Source organism: Oncorhynchus clarkii, unplaced genomic scaffold (genome assembly GCF_045791955.1).
Source record: "Oncorhynchus clarkii lewisi isolate Uvic-CL-2024 unplaced genomic scaffold, UVic_Ocla_1.0 unplaced_contig_1468_pilon_pilon, whole genome shotgun sequence".
NCBI classification, from domain to species: domain Eukaryota; kingdom Metazoa; phylum Chordata; class Actinopteri; order Salmoniformes; family Salmonidae; genus Oncorhynchus; species Oncorhynchus clarkii.
In genome coordinates, this window is record NW_027257944.1 from 389684 (window position 1) to 401573 (window position 11890).

General features: G+C 46.0%; 1 long non-coding RNA gene across 1 annotated transcript; it reads right to left on the minus strand.

Moving 5' to 3' along the window:
* Nucleotides 1-10402: 10402 nt before the first annotated feature.
* On the minus strand, nt 10403-11439 carry LOC139394143 (uncharacterized). Its single transcript, XR_011629804.1, has 3 exons — nt 11238-11439; nt 10764-11048; nt 10403-10460 (listed from the first exon to the last, which is right to left on the minus strand). It is a non-coding gene; the product is annotated as an uncharacterized lncRNA (long non-coding RNA).
* Nucleotides 11440-11890: the final 451 nt, after the last annotated feature.

The window sequence follows — 11890 nt, forward strand, 5'->3', positions numbered from 1 at the left end:
CGTCTTCTCCCGCTCTGCCCAAAAACACGTCCGACAGGTCCTCCAACGCTTCCTGGAGAACTTTTTGTGAAAGAGCTCCAACATCCCCTTCCTGGGCTACGTCATCACTGCAGGGAGTGTACAGATGGATCCCGGGAAGGTGAGAGTGGTGGTGGCTTGGCCCCAGCCTACGTCCAGAGTGCAGCTGCAAAATTTTCTGGGATTCGCCAACTTCTATCGCCGCTTTATCCGGGGTTAGAGCACCCTGACTTCCCCCCTGTCTGTACTCACCCAAGGTTCCGTTCACATGGTCCCCAGCTGCGGACCGGCCGTTCCGGGACCTTAACCACCGTTTCACCACTGCTTACTTCTTGGTTCATCCTGACCCGTCCCGCCAGTTTGTGGTGGAGTCCGATGCTTCGAATGTCGGACTGGGGGTGGTCCTGGAACTCAAGTTACATCCTTGCACCTTCTTCTCCCATCACCTCAACGCCACGGAGATGAATTACGATGTGGGGAATGGTGAGCTTCTCTCAGTGAAGATGGTATTGGAGGAGTGGAGGCACTGGCTGGAGAGGGTGGCACATCCGTTAACCTCCTGAAGCTAGGGGGCACTATTTTTATGTTTGGAAAAAGATTCCTTTTTCTGTGGCTTCCCTAAGGTGTCAACAGTCTTTAGACATAGTTTCAGGCTTTTATTTTGAAAAATGAGAGTGAAGGATCACATTGCGTAAGTTGAGAGGTGGGGGCACTCAGAGTGAGTTGGTGCGCAATTGAGTAAACCGGCCATTGTTCCTCCCGCTGTTATGGAAAAAGCTACACACTCGGTTGATATATTATCGAATGATTATAAAAAAACTTTGACATGTTTCTGTGGACATTATGAAGACTATTTGGAATTTCCGTCTGCGTTGTCGCGACTGCTCTTTCCTGTTGATTTCTGAACATAACGCGACAAACAAACGTCGGTATTTTGGGTATAAAAATTATCTTTATGGAACAAAAGGAACATTTGCTGTGTAACTGGGAGTCTCGTGAGTGAAAACATCCGTAGATCAAAGGTAAACGGTTAATTTGATTGCTATTCTGATTTTCGTGACCAAGCTTCGTGATGCTAAGTGTACATAATGCTATGCTAAGCTATCGATAAACTTACACAAACGCTTGGATTTCTTTCGCTGTAAAGCATAATTTCAAAATCTGAGACAACAGGGTGATTAACAAAAGGCAAAGATGTGTTTCAAAATATTGCACTTGTGATTTCATGAATATTAATATTTTCTAGTAATATTATTTGACTGTTGCGCTATGCTATTCAGTGGTTGCAGACGGAAATTATCCCGCTACAGGGATTGGTAGCGTCAAGAAGTTAATTGTGTGGACAGACCCCGCGGCTACACCCCCGGACGTCGAGACCATTCTTCACACCTCTTGCTTGGCGAAGGCACTCAGTTTGGAAGCAGATCCGGGAAGCGCAGCATTCCCAGCCGAACACCGGAGGGCCCCAGATAATCGGATGTTTGTTCTGACGATGTCTGCTCCTCCGTCCTGGAGTGGGCTCACTCCTCCAGGATTGCCTACCGCCCGGGCTCCCACCGGACACTGGCCTTTGTGTAATAATGCTTTTGGTGGCTTACAATGGTTCCTGACGTCTCTGCGTTCTTCGCCACCTGCACGATTTGTGTGCAGAACAAGCTCATCGGCAGAGGTACTGAGACAGACAGGACTGTTGCAGAGGTACTGAGACAGGACTGTTGTAGAGGTACTGAGACAGACAGAACTGATGTAGAGGTACTGAGACAGACAGGACTGTTGTAGAGGTACTGAGACAGACAGGACTGTTGTAGATGTACTGAGACAGGACTGTTGCAGAGGTACTGAGACAGACAGGACTGTTGCAGAGGTACTGAGACAGACAGGACTGTTGCAGAGGTACTGAGACAGACAGGACTGTTGTAGAGGTACTGAGACAGACAGGACTGTTGTAGAGGTACTGAGACAGACAGGACTGTTACAGAGGTACTGAGACAGGACTGTAGTAGAGATACTGAGACAGACAGGACTGTTGCAGAGGTACTGAGACAGACAGGACTGTTGTATAGGTACTGAGACAGACAGGACTGTTAAGGAGGTACTGAGACAGACAAGACTGTTGCAGAGGTACTGAGACAGACAGGACTGTTACAGAGGTACTGGGACAGACAGGACAGTTGCAGAGGTACTGAGACAGACAAGACTGTTGCAGAGGTACTGAGACAAACAGGACTGTTGCAGAGGTACTGAGACAGACAGGACTGTTGCAGAGGTACTGAGACAGACAAGACTGTTGCAGAGGTACTGAGACAAACAGGACTGTTGCAGAGGTACTGAGACAGACAGGACTGTTGCAGAGGTACTGAGAAAGACAGGACTGTTGCAGATGTACTGAGAAAGACAGGACTGTTGTAGAGATACTGAGACAGGACTGTTACAGAGGTACTGAGACAGACAGGACTGTTACAGAGGTACTGAGACAGACAGGACTGTTGTAGAGGTACTGAGACAGACAGGACTGTTGCAGAGGTACTGAGAAAGACAGGACTGTTGTAGAGATACTGAGACAGGACTGTTACAGAGTTACTGAGACAGGACTGTTACAGAGGTACTGAGACAGGGCTGTTGCAGAGGTACTGAGAGAGGCAGGACTGTTGTAGAGGTACTGAGACAGACAGGACTGTTGTAGAGGTACTGAGACAAACAACTGTTGCAGAGGTACTGAGACAGACAGGACTGTTGTAGAGGTACTGAGACAGACAGGACTGTTGTAGAGGTACTGAGACAGACAGGACTGTTACTGAGGTACTGAGACAGACAGGACTGTTGTAGAGGTACTGAGACAGGACTGTTGTAGAGGTACTGAGACAGACAGGACTGTTGTAGCGGTACTGAGAAAGACAGGACTGTTGCAGAGGTACTGAGAGAGGCAGGACTGTTGTAGAGGTGCTGAGAGAGGCAGCACTGTTGTAGAGGTACTGAGAGAGGCAGCACTGTTGTAGAGGTACTGAGACAGACAGGACTGTTGTAGAGGTACTGAGACAGACAGGACTGTTGTAGAGGTACTGAGACAGACAGGACTGTTGCAAAGGTACTGAGACAGGACTGTTGCAGAGGTACTGAGGCAGACAGGACTGTTGCAGAGGTACTGAGACAGACAGGACTGTTGCAAAGGTACTGAGACAGGACTGTTGCAGAGGTACTGAGACAGACAGGACTGTTGTAGAGGTACTGAGACAGGACTGTTGTAGAGGTACTGAGACAGACAGGACTGTTGCAGAGGTACTGAGACAGACAAGACTGTTGCAGAGGTACTGAGACAGACAAGACTGTTGCAGAGGTACTGAGACAGACAGGACTGTTGTAGAGGTACTGAGACAGACAGGACTGTTGTAGAGGTACTGAGACAGGACTGTTGTAGAGGTACTGAGACAGACAGGACTGTTGTAGAGGTACTGCGACAGACAGGACTGTTGTAGAGGTACTGAGACAGACAGGACTGTTGCAGAGGTACTGAGACAGACAAGACTGTTGCAGAGGTACTGAGACAGACAGGACTGTTGCATAGGTACTGAGACAGACAGGACTGTTGCAAAGGTACTGAGACAGGACTGTTGCAGAGGTACTGAGGCAGACAGGACTGTTGCAGAGGTACTGAGACAGGACTGTTGTAGAGGTACTGAGACAGACAGGACTGTTGCAGAGGTACTGAGACAGACAAGACTGTTGCAGAGGTACTGAGACAGACAGGACTGTTGTAGAGGTACTGAGACAGACAGGACTGTTGTAGAGGTACTGAGACAGGACTGTTGTAGAGGTACTTAGACAGACAGGACTGTTGTAGAGGTACTGAGACAGACAGGACTGTTGTAGAGGTACTGAGACAGACAAGACTGTTGCAGAGGTACTGAGACAGACAGGACTGTTGCATAGGTACTGAGACAGACAAGACTGTTGCATAGGTACTGAGACAGGACTGTTGTAGAGGTATTGAGACAGACATGACTGTTGTAGAGCTACTGAGACAGACAGGACTGTTGTAGAGGTACTGAGACAGACAGGACTGTTGTAGAGGTACTGAGACAGACAGGACTGTTGTAGAGGTACTGAGACAGACAAGACTGTTGCAGAGGTACTGAGACAGACAAGACTGTTGCAGGGGTACTGAGACAGGACTGTTGTAGAGGTATTGAGACAGACAGGACTGTTGTAGAGGTACTGAGACAGACAGGACTGTTGTAGAGATACTGAGACAGACAGGACTGTTGTAGAGATTCTGAGACAGACAGGACTGTTGTAGAGATTCTGAGACAGGACTGTTGCAGAGGTACTGAGACAGACAGGACTGTTGCAGAGGTACTGAGACAGACAAGACTGTTGCAGAGGTACTGAGACAGGCAGGACTGTTGCAGAGGTACTGAGACAGACAAGACTGTTGCAGAGGTACTGAGACAGACAAGGCTGTTGCAGAGGTACTGAGACAAACAGGACTGTTGCACAGGTACTGAGACAGACAGGACTGTTGTAGAGGTACTGAGACAAACAACTGTTGCAGAGGTACTGAGACAGACAGGACTGTTGCAGAGGCACTGAAACAGACAGGACTGTTGCAGAGGTACTGAGACAGACAGGACTGTTGTAGAGGTACTGAGACAAACACGACTGTTGCAAAAGTACTGAGACAGGACTGTTACTGAGGTACTGAGACAGACAGGACTGTTGTAGCGGTACTGAGACAGACAGGACTGTTGCAGAGGTACTGAGAGAGGCAGGACTCTTGTAGAGGTACTGAGAGAGGCAGCACTGTTGTAGAGGTACTGAGACAGACAGGACTGTTGTAGAGGTACTGAGACAGACAGGACTGTTGTAGAGGTACTGAGACAGACAGGACTGTTGCAAAGGTACTGACACAGGACTGTTGCAGAGGTACTGAGACAGACAGGACTGTTGTAGAGGTACTGAGACAGACAGGACTGTTGCAAAGGTACTGACACAGGACTGTTGCAGAGGTACTGAGGCAGACAGGACTGTTGCAGAGGTACTGAGACAGACAGGACTGTTGCAAAGGTACTGACACAGGACTGTTGCAGAGGTACTGAGGCAGACAGGACTGTTGCAGAGGTACTGAGACAGACAGGACTGTTGTAGAGGTACTGAGACAGACAGGACTGTTGTAGAGGTACTGAGACAGACAGGACTGTTGCAGAGGTACTGAGACAGACAGGACTGTTGCATAGGTACTGAGACAGACAAGACTGTTGCATAGGTACTGAGACAGGACTGTTGTAGAGGTATTGAGACAGACAGGACTGTTGTAGATGTACTGAGACAGACAGGACTGTTGTAGAGGTACTGTTACAGACAGGACTGTTGCAGAGGTACTGAGACAGACAAGACTGTTGCAGAGGTACTGAGACAGGACTGTTGTAGAGGTATTGAGACAGACAGGACTGTTGCAGAGGTACTGAGACAGACAGGACTTTTGTAGAGGTACTGAGACAGACAGGACTGTTGTAGAGGTACTGAGACAGACAGGACTGTTTCAGAGGTACTGAGACAGACAGGACTGTTGCAGAGGTACTGAGACAGACAGGACTGTTGCAGAGGTACTGAGACAGATAGGACTGTTGCAGAGGTACTGAGACAGATAGGACTGTTGCAGAGGTACTGAGACAGACAAGACTGTTGCAGAGGTACTGAGACAGACAAGACTGTTGCAGAGGTACTGAGACAGACAAGACTGTTGTAGAGGTACTGAGACAGGACTGTTGTAGAGGTACTGAGACAGACAGGACTGTTGTAGAGGTACTGAGAAAGACAGGACTGTTCTAGAGGTACTGAGACAGGACTGTTGTAGAGGTACTGAGACAGGACTGTTGCAGAGGTACTGAGAGAGGCAGGACTGTTGTGGAGGTACTGAGACAGACAGGACTGTTGTAGAGGTACTGAGACAGGACTGTTGTAGAGGTACTGAGACAGGACTGTTGTAGAGGTACTGAGACAAACACAACTGTTGCAGAGGTACTGAGACAGACAGGACTGTTACTGAGGTACTGAGACAGACAGGACTGTTGTAGAGGTACTGAGACAGACAGGACTGTTGCAGAGGTACTGAGACAGGACTGTTGCAGAGGTACTGAGACAGACAGGACTGTTGCAGAGGTACTGAGACAGACAGGACTGTTGTAGAGGTACTGAGACAGGACTTTTGTAGAGGTACTGAGACAGGACTGTTGTAGAGGTACTGAGACAAACACAACTGTTGCAGAGGTACTGAGACAGACAGGACTGTTACTGAGGTACTGAGACAGACAGGACTGTTGTAGAGGTACTGAGACAGACAGGACTGTTGCAGAGGTACTGAGACAGGACTGTTGCAGAGGTACTGAGACAGACAGGACTGTTGCAGAGGTACTGAGACAGACAGGACTGTTCCAGAGGCACTGAAACAGACAGGACTGTTGCAGAGGTACTGAGGGTTCCCTGGGTTTCAGCCCCCGCTCTTCCCGGAGTAAGAGAAAGAGGTCGGTGTACCCTTGGCCCAGATGTTGTCATACCTGGAAGAGAGCCCGGTCGGCTCTTCTCAAGACCACCTCCAGGTATCAACGACAAGCGGACCTCCCCCGTCTCGAGCAGAGGGTATGGCTTTTCACCCGAGATCTTCCTCTCCAGGTGTAGTCCCGCAAACTTTCACCCCGGTTTATCGGTCCTTTCCCCATCTCCAAGATCACTATCCCCTCTGCTGTTCGTCGTCTGTTGCCCCGTACCCTCCGAATACATCCTACTTGGGGGGGGGGGGTACTGTCACACCCTTATCTGTTTCACATGGCTTTATGATTGTCTCCATGCCCCTCCAAGTGTCGCCCATCTTCCCCATTATCCCCAGTGCATTTATGCCTATGTTCTCTGTTCGTCTGTTGCTTGTTAACCTCTAGCGTCGAGCAATCCCGTATCCGGGAGCGTAATCATAGCCTCAAGCTCATTACCATAACGCAACGTTAACTATTCATGAAAATCGCAAATGAAATGAAATAAATATATTGGCTCACAAGCTTAGCCTTTTGTTAACAACACTGTCATCTCAGATTTTCAAAATATGCTTTTCAACCATAGCTACACAAGCATTTGTGTAAGAGTATTGATAGCTAGCATAGCATTAAGACTAGCATTCAGCACGCAACATTTTCACAAAAACAAGAAAAGCATTCAGCAAACACCAAACTTTTTTCCAAATTAACTCCATAATATGGACAGAAACATGGCAAATGTTGTTTAGAATCAATCCTCCAGGTGTTTTTCACATATCTATTCGATGATAAGTCATTCGTGGCAGTTGGGTTTCTCCTCTGAAGCAAATGGAAAAATACACGCAGGTGGAGATTACGCAATGATTGCAACGGAGGACACCAAGCGAGCACCTGGTAAATGTAGTCTCTTATGGTCAATCTTCCAATGATATGCCTACAAATACGTCACAATGCTGCAGACACCTTGTGGAAACGACAGAAAGTGTAGGCTCATTCCTGGCGCATTCACAGCCATATAAGGAGTCATTGGAGCACAGCGCCTTCAAAATCTGGGGCATTTCCTGTTTGAAATTTCATCTTGGTTTCGCCTGTAGCATCACTTCTGTGGCACTCACAGATAATATCTTTGCAGATTTGGAAACGTCAGAGTGTTTTCTTTCCAAAGCTGTCAATTATATGCATAATCAAGCATCTTTTCGTGACAAAATATATTGTTTAAAACGGGAACGTTTTTTTAATCCATAAATTAAAAGAGCGCCCCCTATATCGAATAAATTAATTTTGTTTGTCAAGTCTACCAGCGTTTTGCCCCTTTCTCCTGTCATTTCTAAAGTTCCTGTTTTCTAGATTTCTCGGTTTGACCATTCCTGCCCTGACCTGCCGTTCGGTACCTTGTCACATCACCCTGGATTATTGACCTCTGCCTGCCCTGACCCCGAGGCTACCTGCCATTTATGTACGTTGTCTTACCACCCTGGATTGTTGACCTCTGCCTAACCTGACCCCGAGGCTACCTGCCATTTATGTACATTGACTTACCACCCTGGATTATTGACCTCTGCCTGCGCCGACCCTGAGACGACCTGCCATTTATGTACATTGTCTTACCACCCGAGACTGTCTGCCGTTCTGTACCTTTTGGACTCTGATCTGGATTACTGACCTCTGCCTGGTCTTGACCTGCCTTTTTGCCTGCCCATTATTTTTGTAATAAACTTCTGTGACTTCGACACCTCTGCATCTGGGTCTTCTCCTGAAACGTGATTCCATAATATGCTTGACATTTGGTTCTCTAGATGAGCTATTCTGAGTATAAACTTTCAGGTTTCATGTTAGAAGATTTCTGAAAGATTAAATTCACAAGATATCTAAAAGACAAATGGTATGCATCACAAAATGTAGATAAATTCACAATTTCTGTGTGACATTTGGTAATGTAACATTTGTAAGGTCAGGAAATCGGCAGATAAATGTTACCAGATTCACCAACACTAAGTTGTATATGTCAAATGTTTCTACAAGATAATAACCACTAGCATCACATAATCACTAACCACCACACATGTTCAGACTCACCTCAGCTGTGAGATGTAGGGCAGACACTGAAGGAAACTCCTCACTTCACTCTCTTCATCTGACCAGCCCTTCAGCTCTACTGGTTTCTTCTCTGGTTGGAGTTTCAGCACTTCTAGGAGGGGGGAGACGTTTCTCTTTCTGAGGTCTATGGACCAGACTGCAGGACTGGCTGACTGGTAAACTGGCTGTAATACTGGAAGGACACTCCTGCCTGTTTGAGTCTCATAGTCCTTCACATGCGAGTACAGATCCAGCAGGAAATCACATTTCTGATTGTTATAAACTTCAGACAGTGACAACACTTTCTCTACAGCTGTTTGTATGGTTCCTCTCTCATGGAGAGCTGCTTGAAGACACAGATTCAGTAGGAATGTCTTCTCTCTCTTTGTCCTCTCCAGATTATCCTTCAGCGGAGGAAATCTGAACAAACAGTTTAAAACACAGATGATATACAGGTGAGTGACGAGGACTGATATGAGTAACAGGGTTGGGGAACTGAAAACTAATAGCACCGTATGACTCCATCTTTTAAAACAATACAACTATGAATTGGAATTTTGTTCAATTTCAATTCCTACTGAATTAGAGTTTCTACAGCTTCTTCACATGTTAATGTATTAACAAGATAAAGACAGTGTAAAACATGAATACTATCTACACCAGGTCAGTGATATATGGACTCTTGTTGGATAAACTCACTCACCTCAGCTGTGAGATGTAGGGCAAACACTGAAGGACACTCCTCACTTCACTCTCTTCATCTGACCAGCCCTTCAGCTCTACTGGTTTCCTCTCTGGTTGGAGTTTCAGCACTTCTAGGAGGAGGGAGGCCTTTCTCTCTGAGAGGTCTATGGACCAGACTGCAGGAGCTGACTGGTAAACTGGCTGTAATGCTGGAAGGACACTCCTGCCTGTTTGAGTCTCATAGTCCTTCACATGTGAGTACAGATCCAGCAGGAAATCACATTTCTGATTGTGATATACTTCAGACAGTGACAACACTTTCTCTACAGCTGTTTGTATGGTTCCTCTCTCATGGAGAGCTGCTTGAAGGCACAGATTCAGTAGGAATGTCCTCTCTCTCTTTGTCCTCTCTTCAGGGGATCTTCTCTGACCCTGTGGTGGAGTAAAACTGCAAGAACAGTTTAACAACAAATAGATGAATATGTGAGAGATATGATATGCATTTCTGATGGTCACATTATGGAGGGTAAAATACAATGACTATCTTTCTAAACTCAACATTCACTTCAATTGTTCCTAAAAATCCTGACCACAAAGTAAGATTGCATCTTCTAAAAACAGTATGTGTATATTTAGGTCATTAAGTTATTGCAGAAAGCTACAAACTTCCTCTCTAAAGGGAAATACAGGGACAGACAACTACAATCTCTGAACTGTACTGATCCAACTCACCTTAGCTGGGAGATGTAGGGCAGACACTGAAGGAAACTCCTCACTTCACTCTCTTCATCTGACCAGCCGTTCAGCTCTACTGGTTTCTTCTCTGGTTGGAGTTTCAGCACTTCTAGGAGGAGGGAGGCCTTTCTCTCTGAGAGGTCTATGGACCAGACTGCAGAAGCTGACTGATAAAGTGGGTTCAATGAGGGAAGGATACTCCTGGCTGTTTGATTCCTATTGTACTTCACATGAGAGTACAGATCCAGCAGGATGTCATATCTCTCAGTTTGATACACAGAGAACTGTGACAGCAGTGTGTTCACAGTTCTATGGCTTGTTTCTCTGTGATCTAGTGCTGCTTGTAGACACAAATCTAGTAGGACTGCTTTCTCTTCTGTCTCCAGTTTTTCAGGGGATCCTCTCTGATGTTGTAGATGGGTAAACCTGTGACCCATAAAACATAAGAATGTCTATGTTCAGATAGTAGCAGGGAGAATGTGACTGCTGCCTCTTTAATGGACTGAATACTGTTGTCATGTCAAAAAATTTTAAGTATTCTAGAACGCAGACTTTACTGTAGTTAAAAAACTTTACAGAAATCTATAGTAAGTACTGTAGTCTATAGTAAAGATCGAGGAATACTAGTGTGTGGTATAGTAATCTACAGTGTACCACAGTTTACTACAGAATTCTATAGTAAGTACTGTAGTATTCTAAGTGTTATTATTTGTTCATATTGGCACTCACCTGAGCTTGTTGATATTTGGTAGACACTTTAAAATGGTTTTGCTGAGAGCTTCACTGAGAACAGTTCTCTGATCCCAGTGTAGACAGAGATTAACCCTCTCTAGACTCTGCTTCATCACTTCTTCTGCTCTCTCAAACACTCGTCTTTCACCCTGGACTGGAAGGTGCAACTCCTTTCCACGGAGACCAAGTAAAGTGGTGAAATCCATCTCTGTCTCACTGCTCAGCAAAGTTGTCCAGAGTTGATAGAGCATTGAGGGGTCAGATGAATCATCAGAGGATGGTCTTTAAATAATAGATTATACATTTGATTATATTTCATAGTAGCGGAAACGGAAGTGCTTATAATTCAGTATCTGAATAGAAGAGAAAATAAGATATATTTTTTTAAAGATGGGTTGCTTCATCCCAATGCATCTTTCTTTTACTGGTTAATTGGCAACAAACTGGTGAATTAGATAACACAAATATTACCCAAGATGTCTGACATTCTTCAGAGAGCCCAGTATCAGCCTTACTCCTTGGTCTGACACAGTGCAGCCGTTCAGGTCCAAGCCAACTTTTCTCTCTGCAGACTGACTGGTCACATAAGAGACTGCACAGCACTGGTGAGGATCCAGATGTTCTCCACTCAGGTCTAGATGATAGTCCAGTTTGTCCAGGAGAAGCAGACAGGCCTCAGTAGACTGATATTCATACAAGCACTGACACAAAAACAGAAGATCTTTCTCAGACTCGGAAGCACCACCTTCTGCATGATCTTGGTTTGTTTGAGATGGAAGAAATGTGTTCACCACTTCCTTGAAGAACCAATCTGATGTCTTCTTGATCTGTTCAGCTGGAACTAGACTGTTTACCAATCTAGTATTCCTCTCATTCAGAAGCCCACACAGGAAAGGAATTAAGTGTTTTGTGTGTTTCCATTCTTCAGTCGGGCACTTCTCGAGAACCTCTCTGATTTTGTCTGGATTCTGTAAGAGCCAAAGGGCACCAAAGAACTCCTGCATTGTGTAGTGGAGAAACGCAGAGCAAGTGTCTGATGCAGTGGGCTCAACCTTAACCATAAATGCCCCCAAGAAGGCAAAATGGACACTGCCTTCTTCACAACTCAGTGTTGTCAAGTTCAT